This window comes from Pinus tabuliformis, chromosome Q (genome assembly GCF_031772625.1).
Source record: "Pinus tabuliformis cultivar Carrire ecotype Pingquan chromosome Q, CPIR1, whole genome shotgun sequence".
NCBI lineage: Eukaryota > Viridiplantae > Streptophyta > Pinopsida > Pinales > Pinaceae > Pinus > Pinus tabuliformis.
In genome coordinates, this window is record NC_142296.1 from 88,093,812 (window position 1) to 88,107,136 (window position 13,325).

Sequence of the window (13,325 nt, forward strand, 5' to 3'; positions counted from 1 at the left end):
CCACATCATATTGCATATGAGGACATATTGTGTTGATTTCATCTAGTCAATATGTGAACCATGCCTTCAATGCATCTTTCCAACAAAAGATAACCCTTTCTTTTGACCATATGCATGAGGTAGAGTATCGATCCCAGTTATCTGCAACTATATGATGACATGACCTAACTTATCAAACATATGCATACATATCTCTTTTCTTCTTTTGGTAATTTGGACTTCCTTCAGTAGCTTCCTTTCCTTGATTGAGATTATTTCAGCCATCTCGACATGTTGCATTCCTTTGTCATCATACCATCATTCTTCCAAATAGTGAATCCCATCCAAGGTGGTATTCTTAGCGAGACACTTGCTTATTCCAAAATATGAACCTTCTAATGAAGATTCTAATGGAGGATCTTGATTATCCTCATCCTGCAAATTCTCCTTTCCAATGATGTATGATGAGTTCTACACTAGATGACTTCATTCTACCCATAAGTACTACTTATGCTTCTAATGAGGTTACCAAGAGCCACTTCCTTATAATGATGATTGTCATAGACTTATTCTTCAGTTATCTTTCAAGATTATGTTGATGATGTCATAAGCTCGTGCTTTATTCATATGCTCTTATGATTCCATCTCCTAAAATGTTGCATCCTATCATGCTTCTAATGCTTCCCACCATGATAGCTAAAAAAAAAAAAAAAAAAAAAAACTGAAAAGAACTTGATGAAGAAGATTGTCTCAATCATAGTAGAGATCTTTCAATTCTTCCTTCTTTGACTTCTTCTTCTTAACATTTTCCACTTCTTTGGTTATATGGGCTTCCTCCCTTCCTCTTTTGTTGTTTTCCTTCTTGAGCTTGGAACAATCTCTCTTATAGTGCCCATATTCTTGATAGTCATAGCATTAAACCTTCATCACATTCTTCTTCCATTTTTGAGGACCAAATTTTCCAATCTTTCCTTTTCTCTTTTCCATGACAACAAATGCTTTTGTTTGCTCGTTTGATCCTACATCGCTTTTTTCCTTTAGCCTAGTTTATTCAATTTTTGCACAATGACCATAGTTCATTGAACATGGTAGCCTCTTTCTTTCCATAGATGCTTGATGTAAAGTTTCCCCATTCCTCTGGTAGTGCATTGAGTACTATAGTTGTCATTATCAAACATTATTTCTCCCAACTCTTGTAGTTGGTCTCTAATTTCTGACACCCTCATTAAGTATGAGGATATTCCTTCTTCCTTTGATATCTTCATCAAGTAGAGTTCATGTCTTAATGATATCTCTTCTCACGCAATACCTATGGAGAACAATTCTACTAACTTGTCATATATTTCTTTTGATGTCTCCAAATTTGATACGTAAGGTATGAGTGGATACTTGATGGATTCTATGAGAATCCTTTGAACCCTTACTTCCCCTTTCATATAATTTTCTAAAGCTTGAGCTTATTATTTTGTAGGTTTAGTGATTGTACCCTTAACATGTTCAACGAATTCATTCTCTATGAAGATAAAATCTATCCTCTTCTTCCATGCAAGAAAGTTTGATGACCCAACCAATTTGTTTCCTTGCAAAATGAAGTCATTTTAATAGATTCAGAAATATATATAAAGATACTTACTTGTCAAGTGAATATGCTCCTTGATGTTAATATATTCAACTTGATGCCTTCTTGATTTTGATGGTGATAGAAGATGTCTTCTTGATGCAGATGTCTTCCTTCATAAGTGATCCTTCAACGAGAGGGAGATCACCTTGATTCCTTGTTGATGATGATTACGCTTCTTCCTGCTTCTCTAGAATGTAAAGAATTTTAGATGCTTCAATGTATAGTTATTCTATGGTTTTGAGGTCTTATTAGTTCCTTCCAGTCACGCTTGTCAAACTTACAACTTCAAATTTCATCCCTTCTGAATTTTGGCTTGTTATTGTGGGACGAAAATTTCAGCTTCTTTTGCAGAAGCCATAGCTCATACGTGTGACTAGAAGATGGGTGGATTTTTCTCCTTTCTCCTTCGCCTGAGATGAAATCTTCTTCTTAATAATTCGGCTTGCAAGGGAGACTTCTTTTTCCCCAGAACTTTGGCTCTCTTGGAGCATCTTATACTTTAGAATTTTTTTGTTGCAATATGATGCCCTAATCTTCACACGTGTGGAGGAATATAGCCCAAAAACATATCTAAGATGCTTCACTTATTTTTCTCTCTTGATCAAACTTCTTGATGCTTCTTAGAGGTTTTTCTAGTGCTTCAACCCTTAAGTGTCCTTCTTTAAGTTTCCTTTCCTTGTTTTGTCACCTTAGTTCTGATACCATGTTGAGAAATCTAGGGGGATCTAGAGTAGAATATTTCTCTTAACGATAATTTATTATTATATTTTTACTTTACTTGATTAGCTTCTTCTTCCACTTGATTATTATTAGTGTTATTTATCATCAAACAACTACCAAACAATAAAATCAATGAGACAATAGGACACAAGCTGTAGGCAACCAATCAAGGCCAAAACCTCTCCAACTGAGAGGAAAACCCACAAGAATTATTCTCTTCTTACAAAACTTCAAGACCTATGACCCTTAACCAAGACCCTCCAAGACCTAGTCAAATCATGCTTCCAACAACTTCTGCAATTTTGACTTACCCAACAAATTCTTTTGACACTTCGCCCCGCCCAACAAATTCTTTTGCAACTTCAACTTGCCCAGCAAATTCTTCAAATTCTCCCACCCAAAAAATGTAGAAACCCTAACACGAGAGAGAGAGAGAGAGAGAAGATTGAACTTGCTTGTGTGAGTCTCCAAATGAGGTCGATTTCCTTCTAATTTGTAGGCTTGTGAGGGGTACAAATCACTATCTTTATGTCGACTTGTCTCTTCATGTAGGCCGACTTGATCTTTGCACCTTGACGAGGTCTTGGAGGGTCTTTTAACTCTATTTTGACTCAGATAGATTTTCTTTGCAATATGTAACATGCCCAAATGGGTATTCAATACATGACAATGACTCGATTGACTTTATGACAAACCTTGAAGCACTCAATGGGTGCTTGACCTAAAAATAAATTTCCCTTGAGCATGAAACCCATGCATCAAGAATAACAATAATAAATTTACTTTTCTCTTTTCATTAAAAACATAAAATCATGATTACATATGTCATTATTAAGATAGAACCTAGTTACATATTTCAACAAGCCACTCCTTGAAGCTCATATAATAGCGTATTAATATCTGGGATAGGGAATTTATCCTTAATGTTGATTTTGTTTATATCTTTATAATTATGACACATCCTCCAAGAATTGTGTTTTTTTTTCACCATCACTATTGGAGATAAAAATGAACTCCTTCTATGTCAAATAACACTTGAATGTAGAACGTCTCTTATCATTTTTTCAATCTAACTTTTTTGTCAATGATGATATCTTTAAGGCCTTTTATTAAGGGGAGTACATTTATGTATTAATTTAATTTGATGTTCATGATCTCTAAATGGGGATAAACCTATGGGAACTTCTTGGAAGACCCTACAATGATTTTCCAAGGTGCATTTAGATTCCTTGGGAACATTTTCATCTTCTTTCTTAACTTACAAAGAATATAGTTTAACCACAACTCCATTGCTACCTATTTAAGGAGCTTTTCCATTCTAGAAGAGTTGATGATTTGAGAAGGTCCAGATTTTATCTGTTTGAGCTCATATTGAATTCCTTCTCATTAAAATCTCATAAATAATTCATTATAGCTTGTAGAAAGTGTACCCAATGTTCTCAACCATTGAAACCCCAAGACAACATCTACTACTCTAGTTGGAATGGCATACATTGGGATTTCCAATCTATATTCACCCATAACTGTTTACTGTCATGGAATTTTCCTACCCAATCAATACTCCCTCCATTGTAAACTAAAACTTTAAAATGTGTCACTGGATATACTAAATAATTGATTTATGCCAATCTTTTATCAATGAAGTTATAAGTACTACTTGAGTCAATAAGCACTATAACCTTTTTCTTCCTAATGTAACCAACGATCTTTGGGTTTTGAGGAGCTAACAAACCTGCCAATGCATGATCACATATCTCACACTTTCCTTAATCAATGTTTCGCACAAATTTATATATGTATTTTATGCTAGTCTTTTAAGTTAACAAGTTCTTCCGCACATCTTTATGAATATGCCATCATTTCCTCTTCATTATTATTTTCCAAGATGAAAAATTTTGTTCCTTGAAATTTATTCCCTTTTGGCCATTAGTTGTTGCAACCAAAGCATGATCATTTTACTCTTCTTTCCTCCATTCCCTTTTGTGATATTTGACTAAGTTGAGGTAGGGTTGTCTTATGAACCGTAAAAAAAATGTGCTTCTTATGTATGATCCCATGGTATACATGTGTGTATCCTTATTCTTAGCTTGAATATGATGAGAAAATCACATATCTTCCATAACATTTTCCAAATGTTTTAAGAAAATCTCATGTTTAATGGCTTGTTTTAATACACCCATGTAAGACTCCAACAAATGCTCATCACTTATGTTATCCACCCTTATGTCCAAAACCTAAAATGTTGAATTATATTTTTCGGTATCACCAAACTTATTGATTCTTATAAATTAACTAAAGTAGGCTTGATCCCAAGCTTTTCCATAATGTGCTTCTTTGAGTCTCTTGTTAATAAACCTCAAGTACAATGACATGAATGGGGCTTCCTTTTAACTACCCATTGATACTATTGATAAAGTTTATAATCTTAAAGTTCAAAGTTGCTACATTAATCCTTTACTTATCATCCATCATATTATGGAATTCAAAATATTGTTCTATTTGGTGCACCCAAGTAAAGACCTTTATTTTGTCAAATTTCTTTAATTAACCATCGAAGGGTTCACTCCTTTAGGAAACCATCCATGAGTAACTCCATAATTGGACTTAAATCTACTTGAAAAATTCTTATTATCAACAATTGTTCAATTTGAATACTACCTTCATTTTCATGAGTTCCCTTAAACAAATTATCAAATTTAAGAAGCCTCCCATTTACAACTTCAATAATCCTTTATTTCCATTTATTTAAAATTCTTACCCATTTATTCCTAATTTTTATCTATCTTGTGTTCAATATCTCTTTTAAATTACTCTTGCGTCTATGGCAACCAAAGTTCCAACTTGGTTACCATATACTGGACATCTTCTATTTCTTCATGAGTCATGGGTGGCCCTTTAAAAGGTTTAATTGGTGTAGTAGCTTTTGGATCTTTCTTTGGAGGCATGTGAGAAAATAATAATAATACTCTTTTTTATCACAATTTTCAGTCATTAAAAGAATGGATCTTCCAATCAAAAGTTATTTCACTTGTAAGTTATGTGCCTTAAAACTTTAATTTGGAGACTATCTAGATATTTTATTGTTGCCTAGATATATGTCTGGGATTTGAGCCCTCCTAATCCGTAAAATGTCATGGATATTGCACTAGATAGTTCGTTACAACAAATATGATACTATTAAATTTAAAATATGAAATTCTACACTATTACAATTTTATTAAATTTCTAGATTTATAGATTTTACTGTAAATAGTGCACACATGCAAATGAAAATTGTGCATAAATTAGAGAACGGAAAAATATAATATCTCACACACACACACAAGACACAATATATGCTATGGGAAACTCTTTCAAGGGAAAAAAATAGCTGGAAGGTGAGGTCGCGTTACTCTCTTTCTCTGTCAGGAAATATGGCTATGAGTACAAAGAAGTATGGTTTTTGGCGCGTGGGCTAGTAAAAAGCACAAATTCTCTCTGTTTTCTCTACCTCCTATCCTTCTTGGCTATTTTTACTTAGCTGTGGAACAAATGCACGTGAAAGAATGGAGTGCCTCTTCCTCCTAGTGGCCCAGTTATAACACAACCAAATATCCTACTAGTGGTTAATGTTGACTACCTCAACTCTTAACCAAAGTTACAATATCGACTCTTCTAGGGCATTTTACATTATAATAATGTGACTAGCCCCTTTTACATAAATAATGGGGGCTGATGCGGCATCCTCTCAAATTATGGGAGTGAAAACAGGAAGGTCAACTTTTGAGTGGAATAAATTTCGCATACAAACTCTGATTGATACACTTTTTGCATTGTTGGAAAGATCTTTGTGTTTAGAATATCATGAAAAGGTGTGACAGTAAAGAGAAAAAAAATTACATCTCAAAAAACGTCATTTTATGCCTCAAAACACTTGGGGAAGATTCCAGACCTTGTTTTACCAAATTGGGACCCGCTAGTAAACATGGTCCCATGAGTTAATTCCTCCACTTTTTCCACTCTAAATGCATCGAGATGGATGAAAAAAAATATAATGATCTAATCTGGATCACCTCTTAAATATGAATGTTTGTCTTGTAGTACTCTAATATTTTTTCTTTGTAGTTCCACATGTTTGAACAAAATTTGAAGTGCCAAGTGAAAGCTATGGTAACTTTCCCAAAACTTATTGATTTTTGACCTCTTCCAAAGAGAAAATTTGTAAAGTTCGCCACATGTCCAATTTTCCAAATCAAGATTGTGAAATTTCTACCTAAGGTACTTTGTTAAGTATATTCATATCTTTCACAAATTCATGGTCTAAAGTTTCTTGGATAAAAAATTGTAGTGAATATTCCAAGATCACAAACTGATTTCATTTGAAATTGATTTCAAGACCATTCATAAAACCTAACTTCCATAGGGTGTATCTCTAAAGATATAATGAACTAGAATTTGAAATTTTAACTAGATGTACCTTGTGATTTATCCCAAATCTTCTCAAAATTTCACAGTCTAAATCATCCCCCAATAAGATTATTATGAAAATGCCACAATGAATTGTTTGAAGCAATAAAATACAAGGTTCATATGCTATGATACCAAATTTTATGAACCTTGTGCCTTAAAGAAGATAATAAATCAATAAATACATACCACTTCAAGGGAAAACCTCCTTTTACAATGAATACAATATATAAGACAAGATTTGATGATCCTAAAACTAGCTCTTCTTGGTATGTATATATATATATATATAGGAAACAAAAAGTGCAATAAAATTTAAAGGTACAATGAAAGGTTAAGTCAACCTCCTCATATAAAAAATAAACTAATGATGAATGCTTTCTAGGGGCTTAATATAGGGGCAATTCCATGTATATCAATCTTAGAGGGTATGATGAAAACAATGTCCCCTATCTTTAATAACGATGCCCCCTATCTTTTATCATGGCCCATTGTGTGAGAGAGGTTGCTTCATTGGCTAATCGATCAACTTGAGTGTTGGCATATCTCAACTTGTGATAAAACGAGACCCTACTCAAGTTTTGGACTACCCTGTTGATTCTTACAATGATTGAGACTAGCTTTTTATCTTTCGAAGTCATATGCAAAACCATTTATTTGATGATAATACTAGAATCTCCTACAACTATATTTGATTCTATATTGGAATCATTTGCAAGGAGAAGGCCTTGGAAAAAAGCATAAGCTTGAAATTGATTATTAGTCGAGGCTCTTAATCCTTATACAAAGTCTAGTTTTTTTTCTTCCCTCAAGATCAAATATGGTCTCTCTTGCACCATCCACCCTTGTATCTCTCTAATATTTTGGTTGTTATTCTTGTTGGGCGTGTGTTATATTATTTGCATGGCCTCATGTGTGATTTATATGCATTAGGCATAATAAGGGGATCATAAATGGACCAAATCCCTTGAAAATTTATTTTTAGGACAATTTTTCTGTCCACTTTTTGGCGCTTTTGTAACACACAATTTTCAATTTTGGAGATTTTGTGGTGCATTTATTTTTAACCCATGGTTTTATAATTCTAGTTAAGGAATTAAAGTTGTACTCTAATATGGGTCAATCAATTAGTGATTTTGGATGTCGTGGGATCCTATATATTGTTGTAAGTTTATTAATGATAAAAATTAATGTGTAGCTCTAAACATTTTGTTGGTTTTCCTCGTTAAGGGTTTCCAGGGTAAATATGTGAGCATTATGTGTGATTTTCATTGTTTACTTTCTATATTGTAAAGAGTCTCTACATGAATTACTTAATATAAAGGTTTAAAACTTATAACTTTCTGAGATAATTTCAAGCTACCCTTGTTGGATTTTAACTAACTAAACATCTTCCATACCTTGCGCACCAAGTTGGGTATCAAAGAATCTAAGTGATATCTAGTACTCAAATACTGTCACAATTTGCATAGACACATCTATCCAAAAATCAAGTTTCTGGACATCTCTTCACTATAACCACCCCTTCCACATTTACCCATTTCTACAAGCTTGTTAGGGTAAACATGAGACAAGAATCACTATGATATGACCTAACCTCCAAGATGCAATTATCGAAGTGGGGCCAACACACCGACAACTTACAGACATCCCTCAGGGACTAGAAACCACTTAGGGAGCATGTAAACTACTCCAGATTGTCAATCCCTGAGCTGAAGTTGTTTTCACGAGGAAAACTCCCCAACCGACACACAACACAACATCAATGTGGTTATGGGATCCCAACTGTACGCATAGTCCTGCTTCCATGCAGTTATGACCTAAAAACTCTGGTTATGTGCCAGTAGTTCCGAGATCTGAGCCACTTTTTCAGGCTAGCCTCTAGACCATTGCCTAGAATTTCCTATAACTTTCCATAAACATAAACAAAATGTTGATACAGCCAGCCAAACTCAAGCAAGAAATCGACCTAGACATGTCCAATCCATGATAGACATTTCGTCAAACATATGGTAAACATGAAAGCTACAGGTCATGAATGCATATCTGATCATAGGGATCTGAACTTCATTTGAGAATCACCAAGAAGGCTCTAAGTCCTCTCTAACTAGTTGCAATAACACTTGTTAGCCCATGCATTCATCAACCATTCAATAACTTATCAAATCATGAAAGAGATCCATAATAAGAGCACTTCATTTAATCAAGCATATAACCAGAATAGAAACCATGACAAATCAGCCATAAGATCGCCATAATAACCAGTAAAAGTGATCATATATCACAATAGGAAAATAGCTCTTATTAACATAGGAAAATTACAACCAAGTCAAGGACTTCCCTGTACCACCCGAACATAGATTGGGTTGAACCAAATCTCTCTTTCAGCCACTCAACCATGCGCCATATTCCAAGGATGAATGTGGGATATCATGGGATAAACCAAGACAAAACCAACTAGGTCTTCCAGAGGCCAAACCACCTCAACCCTCAACCATAGTGATCTCACCTATATGGTCCAGAAATCACTATCCTCAACTAGATCGATATCTACCCAAGTTGTCTATGGATCCATGAACTAGTAACTCAACCCACACCTAAATCAGGTCTCTATAGTGTTTGTTCCAACATGTGGCTCTAGGGACTAGTTACTTAGCTACCAAGGCTCCAAAGCTTTTGTCCCAACCTGTAGGCTCAAGGAACTCGTAACTCAACCCAAGTTTTTTCAGAGCTCTAGAGCATTTTTTCCAACCCACATCCATAAGGAACTTGAGAACCAATAAAAAAAAAAGTGGGAAACCTACAACACCATGACTACGCAGGAAATGGCAAGGAAAGGTTGAAACCATTGTCAATCCATGCAAATCTCCATGCCAATGAAAACACATAACCAAGGAACCACATGCATATACCATGCATCCAAAAATCAGCAAGGAAATCACACAAGTAGCATGTTACTTGCAAAGTATCCATGTTGTAGTTGTTGATCCAACTATCTCCTTGTGCTTCCTTGCTTTCCTTTGCTTTCTTTCTCTAATCCAAGTGAATGCTAGAGTGCTCCAAGAATTCTCCAAGTGTACAAGAGTATGAGAGAATGAGAGTGTGCTCAACTCAAACTGTCAAAAAGATGTCAAAAAGTAGCAACTGATTCTCTGATGTTTTTTTATCGTTGTTTTTCCTTTTTTTCTCATTTTCCTTCATTTTTCCTCTAATTTCCCTTGCATGCAAATTTGTGTCTCTTCACATTCCTTTTCCCCTATTTTCCTCTATTTTCATAATTAAATTCCAATTATTGTCTCTTTTCCTTTACCAATGCCTTTGCCAATTTCCATAGCCATTATTAATTCACAAGTGATTCCCACTATAATGTTTTACCCACCATTCAGCTTGGAATACATGTCCCATGACCTTCGTCTTATTTTATTTACATGGAAAATCAACCAGGGGTTGTTACAAACCCCTCCCCTTTGGGGGAACACCGTCATTAGTGTTCAATGATGCTTATAACTAGGAAAACATGTTTCCCGTGGAGCTTTATAACACAACTCAATGCAACATTTACATCATACCAAACTGTTGAAACCATGAGTGGCGTACTAATTATTGGAGCTTTATAACACAACTCGATGCAGTATTTACAACATACTGCTTATTTGAGCTTTATAATACAACTAATTGTAGTAATTACAATACACATATGCATATATAAATATACACCAAAACACATAAACCAACGCATCTGCTCAATCAACAAATAAAGAAGGATACTGTTAGGTTCCTATACCAATAGGAGTCATAATTTTGAATGACTAAGGTTAAGCCTTGTAATATTGTACATACCTTTGCTTTCTGCAAATGTTTTCCATATTAAAAAGTTTAAAAAAATGTAAAGAGGGTGTGTCCTAAAAGAATAATCAAAGGACAAAAAAGAATGAGAAAAGGTAAAAAAAAAAAATGAAAATATATGAACCCCAAAAAACAAAAAGAGACCATGAAAGTGAGCAAATCTAAAATGCCACTACTGTTTACTTTTATGCATAATAATGATTGTGTGCAACTTCTTATTTATGCCACAATCCATGGTAATCAAATTGTTTGATCTTGATTATGTCATGCTTTGAATTTTATGTTTATAGTTAGAGAATAAAATCTGACCAAACAATTTAATCTTGGCAGATCATTAGATAGGTAGAGAAAATAAAAGGAGCTCATCAGTTTAATCTGAGCCCTTGGATGATATAAGGTTAGAATTAGATAGTCTACTTTGTAAAGAAAAGGATTGATAAGGGTTTGCTAGCCTAAATGCACCCAAATAAAATGAAGAAAAAATGGTAGGGTAAGTAAATGGGTAAGTAGAAGAAAGGTTGCAGAAATATCAAGTGATTACACAAAAGCACTTATGTCATGTTTAAATACATCTTTCAAATGTGCATAAGCAGTAAACAAAGCAAGGACAATGGTTTACAACTTGGTTTATTTAATATCCCCTCAGTCATTTCACCCCTCTACTTACTAATTTCCCATAAATAAGTTCTAAGTACTTAAATCCTTTAAGTCAAAGAGACTCAGAGCATTTATCTAACTTTTGGAGGGACCGAACACTTGGCTTAATGACTTATGGACAAAAAGTGTTAGAATCCCCTTCATAAAATTCATCTCCCTTCATTTCCCCTCATTAGCTTGATAAAATCCCTTTTCCTAAGGAAAAACTTCATTTGCCTAGGGAAAGTAAAAACCACCATGTAAATTCTGTTTCATTCCAAAACCCACAAAACTTTATCCTAAGTATCAAATCCTTGAAATGAAATGCGCATATTTTACATTTAGGCTTAAGGAATAGTCACTCCACTCATTTCATATTAATTTCTAATTTTATTATATAAATCCCCTATAATTACCTTTTTCAGGGAAATTAATTAAACCCCTAAATTAAATATCCCAACCCTTAGTTTTGATAAAAACCATATAAATTACCCATATGCCGATACAACCTTACTTAGTTTACCTAATCCCGGTAAAACTAAGTTAATCCCGTCATTAACCTCACCCTATTCCCTAATCCCGCGATTAAGCCCCGCCCGATCGCCTAACCCAGGATTAATTCTTAAATTAATACAAAACCGTTGTGATTAAAACCCCTGGCCCCCTCTTCAACTCCCATTCATTTCCTCCGCGCATCTTCTTTGCCCCACTATCGTCAGATCACAAGCGCCCAAATCTAATGGACCACAGCCATATCGGCCGAGCCCGATCGCCAACCTTTACCCACCATATAAGGCAGTTTTCCCTGACCCCTTGAATGCTACGTGTCACGCTCTAAAGTAGATCGGGTGACCCCTCCTAAAAACCTCCCACGCCACAAAAGTGGTTTGATGGCCCTCCAATACTGCCTCCCCGCTCAACCCACCAAACCACCTATTGTTCATTCATAAAATTGCCGCCAAAAAATAACCGTTGCGCCATAAAAGGCCGAGAAGCCCCTTTTCTCATTTTTTTCACTCGTTTCCTCTCTTAACCTCTGCAAGAAAATGCGACACCTGCAAACTCTGATTTCACCATTTGAACCCCGAATTCGCTCCTGAAGAAGCCACAGAAATCCCAATCGACTTGTCAAACCGTACCAGAACCATTTGAACCTCTGCAAATGCCTCCAAATTTGCAGACTATTCACCCAATTCTAGGTATTTTACCATAAATTGTCACTTGCCCTTTCAAATTTAGAAATGCTCAACCTTGTTCAGTGTTTCAATTAAGTAAAATTAATTGAATAAATACTTTAAATTTTGAAATCTACAGCCAAACCCTTTGAAAAATCCCACTTGCCGTAAAAAACTTCTAAATAAACCTGTAAAGCCTAATTTAAACCCACAGGAAATAAATTATGGCTGCCCCTATTGCCTTGGACGTTAGACCTATCACGACTCCCCATTTGGACCTCGACCACCTTCCCTTGGCTGACAGGGATTTCCAAATTAAGGATACATCTACCCAGAACCTCCTGCTTAAAATCCATTGTTTAAGTAGGGACATATACCTCAACCATGCTGATGATATTGGCCTTTGGGAGTCAAATTTGCCCAAATACCAGTTCCCACAGGTGCATGTTTTCCCTGAAATTGTCCACCAGTTCCATCCCTGTTACATTCCCAGCCTGAGAGCTATTATGTCACCTGAACAAAAGATTATGTTCACCATTACAGCTGAGTCCATAAATGAAATGTTGCAACTCTAGCCAGGACCAAACCTGGCCCCACTCTCAATTGGAGATTTGTTAGACCAATATTCCAAGTTAAGTCCCTCTAGACTGGCCCAATTGTTCCAAGATTTCATTGTTGAAGAGCAACACATTCCTAAAATTCCCCCCCATATGTTTATGCCATGTTCTCTGAAAGGGGCAAACAAATCATCACCATGATATCATGTGTCCTAGGCTGCTCCAATGATGAATTTGTTGACCAAAATTTCTTGGCCTTCATGTCAATTTATACCCCAGGCCAACCTCTTGTTGTTCTGTACAATTATGCTGAGTTCATAGCTGAGAGAATGCATGAACAGTTCA